Source organism: Otolemur garnettii, unplaced genomic scaffold, assembly GCF_000181295.1.
Source record: "Otolemur garnettii isolate 467f Iridium unplaced genomic scaffold, OtoGar3 scaffold00013, whole genome shotgun sequence".
Classification (NCBI taxonomy): Eukaryota; Metazoa; Chordata; class Mammalia; order Primates; family Galagidae; genus Otolemur; species Otolemur garnettii.
The window spans coordinates 14427907-14443451 of NW_003852408.1; the positions used below are offsets into that span (position 1 = coordinate 14427907).

Sequence of the window (15545 nt, forward strand, 5' to 3'; positions counted from 1 at the left end):
AATTACAAACATAATTAGGTGTGCGAGGACTGTGACGAAAGAGGTAGGAGAGAGAAGTGTGTGTGTGCATGCGTGTGTGGTGCATGCATGTGTATGTACATGCATGTGTGTGGGCAGGTGCACGTGTGTGTGCGTGTGCATGCAGATAGTCTAAGGGAATCAGGGCCTCTCTGGGGTGGTGGGATTTCAGACAGAGCCAGAAGGACAGGAGGAACACAGCTATGCAGACAGCTAGAGGAAGAGCCTTCCAGGCAGAGGGAACAGCCTGTGCACAGGTTCTGAGGAAGAACAGAGTAGGGGGTTGGAAGGATTAAGAGTAACCCACCCCTTGTGTGTGGCATTGGGTCCTGGTCAGGGGGGTCAGGTACAGAGTAAAGATTGAGAGGAGGCAGGGGCCAGGTCCCACGGGGATCTTCCTGCCTGGGCTGCCTGCTGTCTGGCGCTTGCAGCCCCTGTCATTCTGGGGAATCTGTACAGTGTGCCCTATTGTTTGCATTGTGCCCAGGGGCCTTTGATGTGGAGAAAATACTGGTGGGTGTGTGAGATGCTGGTGAACGCCAGGCCTTGGCTCTGGTCTGGGTGGCTGACACTGTCACCTCCCAGCGGCACCCTCAAGGCTCTGCCTCACAGGCTCCAGAGCCAGACTGCTGTGCTGCAGTGCCAGACAAATCCTTAAAATTTCTGTGCCTTAGTTTCTTCATCGGCAAAATGGGTTTATTGGCACCCAATGAATGAGAGCAAAGAGCTTGGGACAGTAACACCTGAGCAGAGGGCTAGGTCCAGACATGCAGCGCCCCCCTCCCTGAGTGTTCTACCATCGCTGTTGCTAATAGCTCCATGGAAGTATGTTGATTTGAGTGTCAGCATAGCACAGAGGGCAAGGGAACATCTCCAGAGCCAGGCTCTGGGTTTGTATCCTGCCTCCTGTTGGCCAATTTATTAACCTCTGTGTGCCTCAGTCTCCTCATCTGCAAAATGAGGACAATAATAATGGTCAAGGTTTTATGAGAATTAAATGAGTTAATTTTTGCAAAGTTGCTAAGAACAGGGCCTGGCTCGGAGCAAGTGTGATGGGAGTACTTGGGGCTGTAGCATCTATGATTATTACATTGTTCAGAGTGGGAAGCTTGAGCATAAGGCCCTCTCATTCCCCAGTGTCCAGATGGGTCATTGAGGTACGCTAGAGAAGAAGGCCTACCTAAGGCTGCCATTCTGGGCTCAAGCCTTGGAATCCTGCACTACCACCCTTGGGAGATGAACCAATGGCAGAGCTGGCACCAAGAGCCCCTGCAGACCCTCCAGATTCTCCTCCTCTGGAGAGGGGAGCAACCTTGTTTGGGTGCCCCAGGGACAATGGGGGTGGTCTCTCTGAATATCAAGACTATGGGACCATAGTGTGCACGCCACAGGGTGGCAAGGGGCCCTGGCTCTCCCTGGCACATTCCGGGCTCCTGAGAGGGTGGCCAGGGGCCAGGGTGCTGGAGGGAAGGAGGTAGCCTTTTAAGGAAACATTTCTCTGCTTAAAAAAAAAGAGAGATGAGAAACATTGAAACACACCACAGAGTTAGTGGGCTGGCCGGCTGGCCGGCCTGGAATGCACAGCTGTGGGCGGAGGGGGCAGAGGCCATGGGGGGCAGCAAGTCTGAGGGACACTTGGGTCCCAGGCTCTTGGGCTGGAGCACGGCAGCCCCACTGCAGATCCAGGTTCTTAGGGGGAGTGATTCTGCCTGAGGGGGCTGGGGAAGGCACCATTAGTCATCCCACCTGATCCTTGCTACTGCCTTAAGCTGGGTCTGGGAGAGAGATGCTGCCATTTGTCTGGGAGAACACCTGTCTCTTCTGCCGCTGCCTTGCTCCTGGCCTCCTGTAACAGAGGGGAGCAATGGAGAGGGCTTGGCCCTGCGTTCAGGTTCCCTGTCCAGCCTCAGCTCCAGCTCAGAAGAAACTATCACTGCAAATGCACAGTCCTAGGCATTGTACCCACTTCCTGCCAGAGCCTGAGGGTCCCATGGTCATGGAGTGAGTTGGGAGAGGGCACCTTGGGGACCTGGTCTGTGATATGAGAGTGGATTTTGGGGCTAGTCTGAGAAGGAACAGCAGTGTCACTTGTGGCTGAGACCTTGTCTGGTGGGCAGGGCAGGTAGGGAGTCCTGAAAGCTACAGCCAGCTTTGGGCACTGACTTTCCTTTCCCTCTCTGCCTGTTCCTCTGGCACCTCCACCCACCCCTGGGCCCTGTCCCTGGATTTCTGGTGGTGATTGCCCGTAAGTTTTCTTATTGTCCTGAGAGTGGGGTCATGAGTGTCCCCTTTACATCTTGACTTGGAATCAGACTGCTTGGATTCAAATCCCAGCCACTTATCAGCTGTGTGGCCTTCGGCAAGTTGTCTAACCTCTCTGGCCCCATGCACCTCAGCTGGGGATGTAACAGTAGTACCCACCTTACTGGGTTGTTGATAGGATTAAATGAGTTACCATGGGTAAGGCATTTATAATAGTATCTGTTATAGAGCACATATTCGATAAGTGGTGCATAGGGTTGTTGATGGGCCCTTTTGGTCCCATGTGGTTCTCCCAGCAGCCCTGGAATTCTGTTGACTAAAGGGTGATAAATGAATGCTAAGAGTACTTACTTGGGCCTCTTTGCTGGAGAATGAGTTGGGCCGGGGGCCTGTGTCACTAGTGGATCTAGAACCCAGAGCTGCTAACTGCTAGCCACCTCACCCCAGATCATGGGCCCCAGTGTCCTTGTCTGGGCTGGGGTGTCAAGCCTGGGGAGTCCTTGGGCTGGTGGGACGATCCTTCAAGCAGGAGGAGGGCAGACTCAACCAGGCTACTTGGTCCTGTGCCATCACCACTCCACTGGCTGGTGGGCAGGGCGGGGCTGCCCACTGTTGAGTGTCCTCCCCCTTGGGCTATCCATGGCTTAGGCCCAGACACCCTCATGCCTGAGGGAGAGCCTCCCTCTCTGTGCCCTGTGTGGGCCCCGTGCCTGATGTTCAGGTCGGGGACCGGAGCCAGGGTTGAGGATTGAGCTCCAAGAAAAACGTGTCCCGGCTAGAAAAAAGGAGCACATTGAGTCTGATAAATGCCCCTGCTAATTGTCAGGATAATGGCTCGGCTGCCTGGCCTGGCTGGGGAATGTTATCTCAGGGAGGGGAGCGAGCAGTCAGTCCTCCCTCCCTTCCTCTCCTCTCCTCTCTCTCTCTTCCCCACCCCTGTCTGGAGGCCCAAGTTGCCATCTTCCCCAGGGCAGAGAGGGAGATGAAGGCAACAGCTCACCCATAGAGGGTACTCAGCCCCCCAGGGCCTTTCTCATTCATTAGCAGCACTGATGACTTTCTCAGGAAAAGCTGGCAGGGGCCCTTCACTGCCTGTCTCCTGCTGCTGTGGGAAACTTGGCCAGGGCTGCAAGGAGCCTTCCGCAGCTCCGACCTTTGGGTGAGATCCCATGGCGATGGGGAGAATGAAGGAAGTGATTTTCCCTTTTCTAGAGGTCTTCATCTTAGCTTTTAAAAATGCAAACCAAACTTTACCATATTGTAGAGAATTAAGAAAACAGGGCAAAGAGTCAAAATTCTTCTTACCTCCTTACCGATCTTGTATTAAATACTGCTATCTGACCTCCAGCATCTGGTGTCTGCATAGTGTGCACAGGCTTGTGGTTGTGCCACACATTTCACTCCTGGGTTCTGTGCCCCCCCTCCCCCAGGTGTTGTCACCTAAGCATGTGCCCCTGTTGCCATGATGTCTTCTGAGGAACTTGTTAACTGGACAATCTCAGTGTGGGTGAGGGAAGGGGTGAGGAGTGGGGGATGACCTTGAGAAGAGACCTCACCTGCCTTTTCTCTGCTCCTCCCACAGGTGGCTGCCCCCTGCGTTCCTCCATCCAACCATGAGCTGGTGGTGAGTGACAGCCCTTCCTTGCCCCTGCTGGCTGGCCCCCCTTTGCAGCTCCCCACTGGAGCTTTCTTTAGATGGAGTATGTTGTTGGGCAATGAGGTGGGAGGAGGAGGGTCGACCTCCGTAGGCCCAAGCTGGACCGGGAGGAAATGAGTCATGAGGCCCCTTCTGATGAGATGCAGGGCCTGCTATTTCCAACCTTGAGACTCGAGTCCTTGGAAAAACCCATAAAAGGGCATCTCGTGTGTCTCTAGGTCTGGCCAGGTGCCTGTTGTCCCAGGGCTCAGAGGACTAGGGGCTGCTGTGGCATCTCCTTCTGCCTACTGGGTTCTGGGTCAGGCGCCCTCCAGCAGGGGACTGGGGTGGGTGGCATGACCCAGAGTCCACCCACCTGGGTGGTTTCTCACATCCAGGTGGCCTCTGTTCAGGGTCAAGCTCCTTAGCTTGACTATGCTTTTCTGGTCTCTCTCCATTTCCCCCCCATTAGGCTTCCAGAATAGTCTGGAGGGGGTCGTAGTATAGCCTGTGACCTGTGGGCTATGGAGGGGCCCTGGGCTAGTTTGGGGTATTGGGTGCTCTCCTTCCCTACCCCTTGCCACCTCTCATCTGTCAGAGGTACTCCTGCCTCCTGCACTGCTGGAGGCGGCAGGGCTCTGGGGGCTGCAGAGGATGGGGCTGAATGTGTGTGCGCGTGGGCATGGGGGCTATGCCATGGAGGGGACACTATATAGGCATGGTGGGATCCATGCCACTTTGGTGGCAAGTGCTTGGGATTGTGCTGGTGTAGGTGGGGCTGGGGGGCAGGGCTCTCCCAGGGCCTAGGCACTGGTAAGTGTGCCCATGTCTGTGAGGCCCCTTGCTCAGTCAGGCCACCTACCTGTTTGCTCCAGCACCTATGTGCCCTGTGACAATTGGTCAGTCCCACACTCTTTCAGGTCCTCAGTTTCCCTTTCTGTCAAAGAGAAGGGCTGGATTAGATGCTCCAAAGTTTTTCTCAGTGCTCATAAACACCCCCTGTCCCTCTGTTCTTGTTCAGCATGGTGGTGGAATGAAATACAGCACACAGAGTGCTCCGGGCTCTTGGTGTCATTGCTCTCTGCACTGGCCCAGGCCCTGCTGGGCTGTTTACCTTCTTTGCAGTGGCTCCTCCGTCCCTGGTCTCACCAGTGTCAGACCTTCCTGGGCTTCAGCGCTGCCCAGCTGTACTGCTCCAGCTGGGGAGTGTCATTCGCACAGAACACAGTCAAGGGTCATCCGACAACAGCAGGGGCGAGGAGTGGGGTGCTATGGGGAATGGGGCCAGAGTGCAGCCTGGCTTGGACCTGCCAGTGAGGGATTGCTCTTGGATTGCAGAGGGACAGCAGGGACGTCCGAGGAGGGTGGGTGGAGAGGGGCGAGCATATCTCTCTCATCATCCCAGCTGAACTAGCACCTTGTGGCTGGGAACAGAATGTCCTTGGCTGCTTTGGGAGGCTGGGGGCCTAGTGTTTAGGGACCACCAGGCAGAAGCCAGATGTCTGACTGCTGAGAGTCTCATGAGCTTTGTTTACATGAGGAGGGGCAGAGGTTGGAACAAAAGGGAATAGGTTGGCATTCCAGCTGGAGGAACTGCAGATAAAATCCAGAAGGACTCTTGCCTGAGTGAGGGGGTAGAATCTTTTAGTCTCTGTGATGTGCCCCATCTTGGGGAAGATGGGCCAGCCACCTGGTTGGGGAGTGGTGGTGCCATCTGACTGAGCTCCCAGAGGCTCCCCTACCTGAGTCAGAACCCATTCCCCTGCAGTAGAGAGCAGGAGTTAAGGCTGCCACCCTCTGGGTCCACCTCTGCCTTTCCTGGATTCCCTGGGTGTGTGGCCTTGAATATGTGACTTAACCTCCCTGGACTGCAGAGTCTCTTCTTCAGAATGGAAGGTAGTACTAGTACCTAGTCCATAAGTTTGTCCAAAGAAAAAAATGAACAAATCCATTTAATTAACCTGTTTTCAAAACCCTTCAATGCCTGTCCACCTTGGAGCAAAAGCCCAATTTCTTCCATTGGCCAACACAGCCTTACATGATAGATTTCCTCTCTCCCCTCACCCCCTTCTAGTCTACCTCTCTCTCATCATTTTCCCCTCTCACCTCCGTTCCTTCCCATCTCCTCACTCATTCTGTTTCAGTCACATGGCCTCTTTCTATTCCTTGGGCATACCAGGCACGATGCGTCAGGACCTTGTACTTGTGGTTCCCTCTGGCTGAAATGCTCACCCCACAGATACCAGCAAGGCTCCCTCCTGCCCAAGTCTTGGCTCAACTGTCAGCATTTCCCTTGCTCCAGCAACCCTCCCTCTCTCTCCTGCTTTCGTTGCCCCTTGGCACACATCACCTCTGATACCCTATGCTGTTTACTTACTTAATCCTGTTTAAGAGGCTTTGTCCACACCAGCATATAAATTCCATGGGGTCAAGGACTTTTCATGTCTTGTACATGGCTGTATCTCCACTGTCTTGCACACAGAAGGTGCTCTATATGTATTTATTGAGTGACTGGAAGAAAGGCCTTCAGCCCAATGTCTAGCACAGACTAGGCAGCCAGCAAACAGGACTGCTCTTGCTCAGACTGCCTGGTGTACTGACTAGGGACTGTTGAATTCTGTGGGGGTGGGGGGAGTCTGTGGCAAGGGATGGCTCTGTTGCTGTCCCTGGGGAGTGGGAAAGTGACCCAGGGGAAACCAGAGAAAGTTTGGCTTCTCTTGAGAGCACTCAGCACCTGTTTCCTCATGGGTGGGTGAGACGAGTGCTTTGAACAGGTTCACAAGAGGGAGGAAAGGGCGGGTTTGTATTTTTCCTTCCTTTTCCATTCGCTGCCTGCCCTCCAGCCTCCCTGCCCCCTCCCTATCCCTCACATGGTGTGTCTATCTGTCTGTCTGTTGTGTTTTCCCCATGGCTCCCTCCGGTCTTCTCACTGATCTTGCTTAAACCCTAACCCTGCGGGATTCAGACTCCTCATCCTGCACACAGAATTTCTGCCCAGTTTCAGGTCCTGCTGGCCAAACACATTTTCCAGGCTGTACCCAGGCTGACCAGGGTAAAGTGGCTTAATCTTCAACCCATGATTTCATCTTACTCAACAGATGTTGCCCAAGGCCTTTGGTAGAAGGGTCCTAGGGTCACCACCCTCCTGTGGGTCTGCTGGTGGGGCACGATGGGGAGTGGAGAGGGCTCATCTGCCATGTACACTCCTGATCTTTGCAAAGAGCTGAAGGAGCTTTTCTCAACTTCTGAGAAATGAAAGTGAGAGGAATTTCCCGATGGTGACAGCTATATGGAGTGACCCTCAAGGTCGTCTGGACGCAGGCCTTCTGCACACATAGCCTGGCACCCAGGAGACCTGGGTGATGGCATGCATACGGCTTCTCCCTGCATGGGCCATCCCAGCCAGGGGCTTGGAATGTCCTTGCAGAGTGACTTGGAGGTCAGGAGGTTGGGTAGGGACTCTGGAGGAGGGTGGTTGGGAAAATGGGACTGTCAGTCTGTTTTCACCCTTACTGGTACTAACAGCAACAGTGAGAAGTTAACCCTGTGATGGGACTTTGTATCTATCTGCCAAGCTTTATTTTGAAAGCTTTACAAAAACACACTCATTTAATCTTGATGACAACATAAAGACATAGGTGCTGTGGGCATCCCCAATGTCACAGATGAGGAGCTAAGGCTGAAGGCTATAGAGCTGCCAAAAAGGGGTGCTGGGACTCTGACTCAGTGGTCTGGCACCAGAAGCCACCTTCCTAACCACCAATAATGACAAATGTCATTGTCATTTGCATAGTACCTACAGTTTACAAAGCCCTATTTTTCATGACATTGGGCCATCAGGGACCCACAGTGGCTTGTGCAGGATCCAGGGCTGGCCTGAGTCCATCTGGTGTAAGCAGGAGAGGCAAATTGTATCATGGAACCAACTGGGGTGCAGAAAAGTGGGTAACCTGCTTATGGTCACACAGCTAGCAGAGGCAAGGCTGGGTCAGGGTGGATTCCTGGTCTGCCTGCTCCCCAGGGTACCCTGGGCATTTCATCCTCATGTAAGTCCCTGATGTTTGCAGGTGGCAGGCCTCTCTTGGTCCCCTCTTTCTAAATAGCTGGCTTCTCTCTTTGCCAGTGGGCCTGGGATATATGGAGGGTCTGTCCATCTCACCATCTAACCATCCTGTGAGTTATTGTCTAAGCACCTACTATGTGCCTGACATTGTTCTACATGCTGGGGCTGTAGGGTTTTTTGAAGGCAGGTGGGCATGGAGTAGGCCTGGAGCCTTGGGGCCAAGTGGACTTGAGATAGACACCCTCTGACCTAGTCGTGCTCTTTCACAGATAAGGAAACAGGCCCTGAGATTTTAAAATGACTTTCTCAAGGCCTCCCAGTGTCAGATCTGGGGATGGATGGCACTGGCTGTGTCATGGAAGCAGGGAAGGGTGTGACATGAACTGGTACATGTACCAGAGGAAGTGTGGACTCAGCCGCAGCCTGCTGTTCTGTTCTGCCTCAAGGAGAACAATGAGTGGTCACTATAATTAGGCTGAACTCCAGCCTGATGCACCCATCCCAGGGCACTGGGCAGGCCCGTGGTGGCCATCTTTGGGAAATCCTGAAAAATGGCTGGTTTTCAAAGGGGAGGGGCAATCTCTGGGTATGGCATTCACCGGAGGATGCACTGCAAGGGGAGGGAGGTTGGAAATCCCAACTTGTACAACCTCTAGGGCTGCCTAGTCCAGAGAGGGAACATGTGGGATGGGCACAGAATGGGAACAAGGATATGTTGAAAGACAATGGGCTCATTTTCTATTGTCTTCCAAAGTAGGGCCTAGAAGGTAGGACCGAAGAGGAGATTTGGGTGTGAAGGAGCACTTTTCTAGTATCTAAAATGGCCCACTGGGGATGTCTAGGGGCTCATGTTCTCGCACGCACTCACTGACGCCTGCCCGGTATGAGGCACAGTGCTGATGGAAGGTTCTTGCCTGTCTGGATGTTCTTAGGACCCACTGAGGTCCTGCCCCTAGGCTGGGCTATGAAGGGACAGGGTCCCTGAGGTCAAGGCATCCCTGAATGAGCTGAACACCTCCCCTGTGACCTGCACTGGGAGAGGTCCAAGTAGGGTGAAGGGCCCTGTTCAGTGGGAAAGAGAGAGAGAACTATGCTATGGAAATTAATTAGTGCCTGACTCTGGGGTTCTGACCAGAGGTTGCCTTGGGGCTCAGGGGAGGAAGTGGTCCCTTTGTGCTCTGATGGTTGGAGAGATCTGGCTCCCGTTCCAAGTCCAACTTAAGATTTGAGCAAACAGAAGAGAGGAGGTAAAAAAGGAGAGAGGTTGTTCCAGAAGGTAGCTGATCAGAGAGGGGCAGAGCCTTGGTAACAATTGCTGAGTCTGATAGAGACCCAGGGCAAATGAGCCTAAGTGTTTTGGACTAGTCTGTTCTTGCTGGAGGGAAGAAGGGACTAGGCAATCTTGTACTGGGCTTAAACATAACCCCTGGTGGCTGGGACTGGGACTGGTGGCAGGAGCAGTGAGAGAGTGGGATGGAATCAGGGATGAGTGTGGCATTTGTGGGCCCCAGCAGCTATAAGCAGAGGCTGCAGACTGGAAAAGAGAGGGCAAAGCAGAGAGGGCCAGAAGGAGAAGGGGCCAGATCATGGAGGAGTCTGCAAGTTGAATTGGGGAACTTGAACTTGATGTGCTAAGCACTACGCCCATTCTGGGTTCCTGAGTAGAAGAGTGACCCAAAGCAGGATGTTAGATCTGGGAGCTGGTAGCCAGCTGTGGGGTGGCTTAGCAGGGAGAGCTGCCTGAGGAGGCCATGGCCATCTGGATAGGGATGGAAGGGCTACTCAGCATGGCTGCTTAGGTAAGGAGGCCTGGAGGGGGCTAGAGGAAGGCCTCAGGAAGCACAGTGGGGGAGGACAGCCACATCCAGTGGGGGACACTGCAAGCGGGGGCATGAAATATTCTAGCCTGGCCCAGGGCCAAGGCTGGTGAATGTGTGCAAGCTGGCCGTGGAGGGGGTGTCCATGGTTGCCCAGCCTCAGCTGCCATTTGGGTGCTGGGCCCCTGGGGGTAAGTTTAGGGGGAGAGGCTAAGGACAGGAGTAAGCTTGCCAGGCTCGTCCCCTGGGGGGTTGCAGAGAAATCAGACATAACTTTCCACTTAATCACATCGGCCTGTTCTTTTCCTCTGGTGGCCTCTGCCTGCCTGGGAGAGGATGTGGCCCCTAGATCAACTGAGCCCATACCCTTGAGGTCCCAGGCTCTGGCAGACTTCCCCTGCCACTCCCCCTCCCGCTCTGCCTGCTCAGCACCCTCTCTCTAGCCCCTGGCCATTGGCACCCACTTCCCAGAGGAGGCTCAAGGTGCAGACCGGAGCTCACGGTGAGCTATTCACCCTCCCTGGAAACTGAGTCTCTCCTCATTTACCAAAAAGGGTTCAAAGTGCTCCTTCCAGGGCCCTTGTGATAACTCAGTGAGGTGATGCCTTGAGAGCTGAAAGCACAGAGAAAGAGTTCTCTTCATCCTCTGTGTTATGATCACTGTTGATAGTCGAGGCTGCGGGGACCATTAAAGGAGGTATGGCTATCATGTGCTGTTGAGCCGGCCACACTCCCTCTAAGTGCCCCATAAATGCTTTTTCCCTGCCCTTCCTTTCTGCTTTTAGCCCCCTCCCTGCATTTGCTTATGGCTCTATTTTTGGAACAAGTCAGCCTGTAATAACTTTCTCTAGATCCTGGGACTGAGGCTGGTCCAGGCTCCCAGCTCCCTTCCTGATGGGCAGTGCTGTGGTGACTTCACAGATCATTGCCATGGCAATAGATGTGATGTCATGGGGTCTTTTTGGCCCCTAAAAAACTGCCTGGATTCCAGGCCTCCCAGGGGACCAGAATGGGGAGATCTGGGTGGAAGGGGGCAGAGTGTGAGGAATTTCTGGACGGAATGTTCCTCTGGAGGCTGAGGCTGAATTCTGCCCCTCCAACCCCCCGCCCTGAGCTCAGGCTTGGGCACTTTCCCCCACCCTGCTGTCTTCTTCCTCCAAAACAGCAGCCCACAGATACATTTTTCCCAGCCCACCCTCCTTGCAGGCCACCAACGTGTCCTACTACATGAGCCTCCAGGCAGTCATCCCAGCCACCCCTCCCGTCCTGGCCCCTCTTTGGGCCCACACAATGAAGGAAGGCATAGGCTTATATAGAGAGAGCATGCTTGTCTTTTTTTTGGAAAATAAAAAAGTTGAGGAAAGGATGTGTAGCTTCCCTTATCCACTCTGTGGCCCACAACCCCTCAAACTCAGGAAGTTCTCTCTGTTGTCTGATCTTAGTCTTTCCTGCTACAGCCTAGTTCCTGCTCTTCTCATGGAAGTGCAGTGAAGACTTGGGGCACAGGGACTTCAATTAGTCTTCTGCTACAATTAGTCTTTGCTTGTCAGAATGCTTGCTCCTGTCAGGAGGGAAGTTAGTTAAGAGTGAGAGGACCTGACAAAAGGTCATTGCCAGGGAGAGAAGTGATAGCATGGGGGGATGAGATGACCAAGGCTCAAATAGCAGCTCTCCTGCTGACTGGCTGTGTAACCTTGGGCAAGTCATTTAGTTTCTTGGGTCCTCAGTTTCTTTAACTGGAAAATGGGATAATGCTCCCCTCCTGGGGTGGTTATGAGGATTGATGATCAGGACAGCAAAGAGCCTAGTATGTAGTTCTTTGTCCAGGGCACTGTTAGCACTAACTGAATAGTTGTTCTAACATTAATTTTATGCAGCGGCATCTCCAGGGTGGTGCTGGCACTACAGTGGAGGGTGAGGCACCCAGGAAGCAATATCTGAGAAGGCATCACTTTCACGATTGTTAGGTACACTTGGAAGGCCTGAGAGTGATGCCTCCTTATATCCTGTGCTAAAAGTTCCCTGGCCTGGTCCTGACCCTGTTCCAGACTCCCTAGCTTGGGACGTTGGGGCAGAGAAGTCCATGAAAAGCAGGGCTTGGTTTTTAGATAGCTCTTGGTCCAAACCCTGCTGCCACCTGCTCCCCAGCTGGAGTCTGAGTGGTCCTGCCTAGAGGTAAGGGGGATTCTGGAAGAATTACAAAGTGGCCACCCTCAATTTGGAAAACCTGGGGATGTTGAGCTCTAGGCTTTGTCCTGGGATTGGGCAGTGGGTGAGGCCAGAGAGAGGGGCTGTCCCTTTCTGGGCTCGTCCTGCTTCATCCTTCTGCAGCTGCCTGATGGGGAAGGCAGAGGAGAGCCCACAGGGAGGCACCAGCTTAATCCACCTGCAGGCTGGCTGGGGCCCAAGGACACAGCAGCGAGGTGAGCTTGGCAGTGAGCTTTACAAACCTGGTAGGCAGCCTTGCCCTGCCATGAACATTGCCATGAGAAGCCAGTCATGTCAGACCTCCTACAACCCAGTTTCCACGTCTATGAAATGGGGAGATGGAGGATACGATGTCTCAAGTTCCTCAGAGCTGATGTTCTGAGTGTTGAGTTTGTGTGAATGTGTGTATGTAAGTATAGAAAGGTCCTGACCAAAAACTAAGCAAAGATGATAGTTGAGAGCTTTCTTCAGTTCTAGAGGGTCCCAGAGGTGCTGGCTGCATTTTAAATGTTGAGCATGGTGGGGGTGTCGGGAGAGATAGTGAGAGAGTTCTCTTGGTTTATTTACTTAACAGGTATTTACAGAGGGCCTGTACTGTGCCAGCCACTGTTCTAGGCTCCAGTGAGGGAGAAGGAACTTACATTTTATTGGGAGAGACTGGCTGTCAATGAGATAAGTAAAATATAGAGTTGTTGGAACATGATGAGTTCTAAGGAGAAAAATAAGCCAGGGATAGAGTAAAAATGTGTGTGTCTGTATATGTGTGTCTGTCTGGGGGGGGGGTATGGCTGAAAGTAGGGTGACAGTCAGGGCTTAGGGCATCTCTGCCAGCCATCTGAGTTCTAGGACTGATACTTGGGTGGCCACAGATCCAGGTGACCCAGGGGCTTCTCTGTGGCCCCAGCCTTCCTGTAGGGCATGGGCAGGGGCCACCTTGGGGATCCTGTCTTCATGTTACCAATTCCAAATTCTTCATGTTACCAATTCTTTTTCTTTCCAAATAGGCTGGCAGAGGTTGGGAAATAGAGAAATAGGACTTTAATCCCAGAAGAATTGGGGTAGAGGGCGGAGGTGGAGAGGGCAGCATGCGTGCTGGGCTGTGTTTGCAAACTCTGCAGGATAACTCGGGTGTTTAGGTCAGGAGGGGTTTTTGGAAATTTTTAGCTCCTCAGAAGACATCTCAACCAGTAAGCTGAAGGCATCTGGTTGCTGGCAAGCATGGCCCATGGCCTGCCTCCAGCTGGCTCAGGGGAGGGCAGGGGCAAAGGGGATGGTGCTCAGATGATTGCTGGCAGGAATAGAAAGTTTTCTCTTGCACTGCTGAGGCCTGTGGTTTCTAATATTGACTCCAGCTCCCTCGTCTGCACCATGCCAGATCCATGAGGAGTGGGGCAGGGTGGGCCAGGGGGGTTTGGGTCTTGAGGACATGCGAATGCCGCCCCAGGGGTGGAGACAGTAAATCATAATGGCCACTAGCATGCACCCAGAGCTTCCTGTGTGCCAGGTCTGTCCTACGTGCTTCATGTGCTTTATTTCATTTGATCCTCATCAGACAGCCCTGTGCAGTCCTGTTGAGGACCAGCAAGGACAGAGTGACATGCTCAAGGTTGCACAGTAAGTTAGTAGCTGAGAGGCAGCGTGTGGACCTGGGCTGTCTGTTACCAAGGTCTGTCAGTTCAGGCCAGTGGTTCTCAGAGTCACTGGGGGCCTGCGTTGCCCGGAAACCTGTTAGAAATGCTCATGCTTGGGTCCCACCTTAGGTTTAACTGACTCCAAACCTCTGGAACAGGGCCAGACACACCTGTGTGTCAAGAGTCTTCCAGTCGTTCTGATGCCTGCTTGAGCTTGAGACGCCCTGGCTCACTCTTTGCCCGGAGTGGAGGCCTGTTTGGAGGCCTTACCCAGAGGAGGAGGAGAAGGCGGGGCTCTTTGGGGGCTGGAGCAGGCCTGGAGCCGGCGCTTAGTCTAACACATCCATCTCTTTCCTTTTCTGCCCTTTTGTGGGAGGTTGTAGTCAAGAGGTGGATCATGAGGTCTTTGAAGCTAGGGATCTGGGGTCCCACCTCAGTTCTGCTATCTGGGCTCTGTACTTCCAAGGGCTCCCTTCCCCTTCCCCCAGAGATTAGCACCTGTCAGAGGGGAGGCAGTGAGGCCATCCTGACCAGCCCTGGGTTCCCACGTGAGCCTGATGGCATCCTGGACAGGAAGAGACAGGCCGGGGGGTGGAAAGGCTGTCCCTGCCAGAACAGGACCCCACAAGAGAGGGATGGGGGTGGTGGATAGTTGCTGGAGGCTGAGGGCTCACCCCTTAGCATAGGGCAGAGACCGCTGAGGATTTCTTGGTGGGCTTGTCTCCTTGCCCAGTGGCCTGGGGCTCAGGGAGTGGGGCTCTGGGAGGTGAGTGGGTTAGGGGTCAGGATTGGGGCTGAGCTGGGAGGTGGGTAGAATGCAGATTTTTACTTCTCCAGAGCTGTCTTCATCCTCAGGCTCTAGGTGGAGAGAGGAGGGCATGCAGGGGTGGGGGAAGTAGGGGGAGTGGGAGGAATGGGAAGGGTGGACTCATGTGCCTTCCCCACTCCGTGGTTCTGACCTGGACCCTGTCCCCCATCTATCACCCCAAGCTGCCTTGGCCCTGAACTGCACAGAAAGTTCCATGCCCTGGAGGGCAGTTTGGCTTCAGCCTCTTGTCTTCCAGGCAGTAGGGTAGATAAACTGGGCCCTTTCCAGAGAGAGTACTGCTACCTTCAGCTTGGCCTGCGTTCTTCCTCCTTGCCCATCTTGGTTGGCTTCTCCCTGCTGCCAGAACCAGAGGCAAAGACAGTGAGGCAGATTGGAATTCGAGGGGGAGAGAAATTTGTCACTGCTGGAGTGGTTAGAAAGGGTTTCATGGAGAAGAACTCTCCATGAAGGAAAAGAGGAGAAGCCATTTCATAAGCAAAGACCTGGGAGAGGGAATAAGTAAGGAAGGCCTGAGGCCAGGTCTGATGGAGCAGGGCCTTTGTGGACAGGAACAGGCCTGAATGGCCTCATGGCTGAATGGTGGCCGGCTTTGAAAGCCCACTGGAGTGCTGGGACTCCCAAGAAGAACTTCATATCCTGCTGTTCCTATTGGAGTTGATGGTTTGGGTCACTCGCTTGATTTCTCATTATCTGTAACGTATGCTAAAAGGTTAATGGTACCTACCTCCCTGGATTCTTGTTGGGAATAAACAAGACAGTGTAAGTCACTTCTTGTTGATTTTTGAGGGTCTGAGACTGAATCCAGATGCACAGTGCCGGGCATTGAGCATGGGTTCTTGGTGAAGGTTTGTGGAACTAGAGGGTTCTAGTACCATTAAGACTGTTTTTCATTTCTAAATACTGTTCCTCATGAGGAGCCAGCTGGGTTGTATCTTAGTCTTGGGTTGGCATCACCTTCCACCAGCCGTGGGGAGAAAGCTAATCCCGGCACTTTCTGCCCTGAGGTTCACACCGTTTCTCCCTTTGTCCACAGCCTATCACCACTGAGAGTGCGCCAAAGAATGTAGTGGACACGGTGAGT

At 53.5% G+C, this 15545-nt stretch overlaps 1 protein-coding gene across 1 annotated transcript in view; it reads left to right on the plus strand.

The window, feature by feature from the left end:
- Nucleotides 1–15545, plus strand: part of TNS1 (tensin 1) — a 174578-nt gene that overhangs the window by 54789 nt on the left and 104244 nt on the right. Inside the window, exons 2-3 of the mRNA XM_012802263.2 lie at nucleotides 3863–3904; nucleotides 15498–15539. The gene's annotated coding sequence lies outside the window, so the exon portion shown is untranslated. The remainder of the gene's footprint in view (nucleotides 1–3862; nucleotides 3905–15497; nucleotides 15540–15545) is intronic.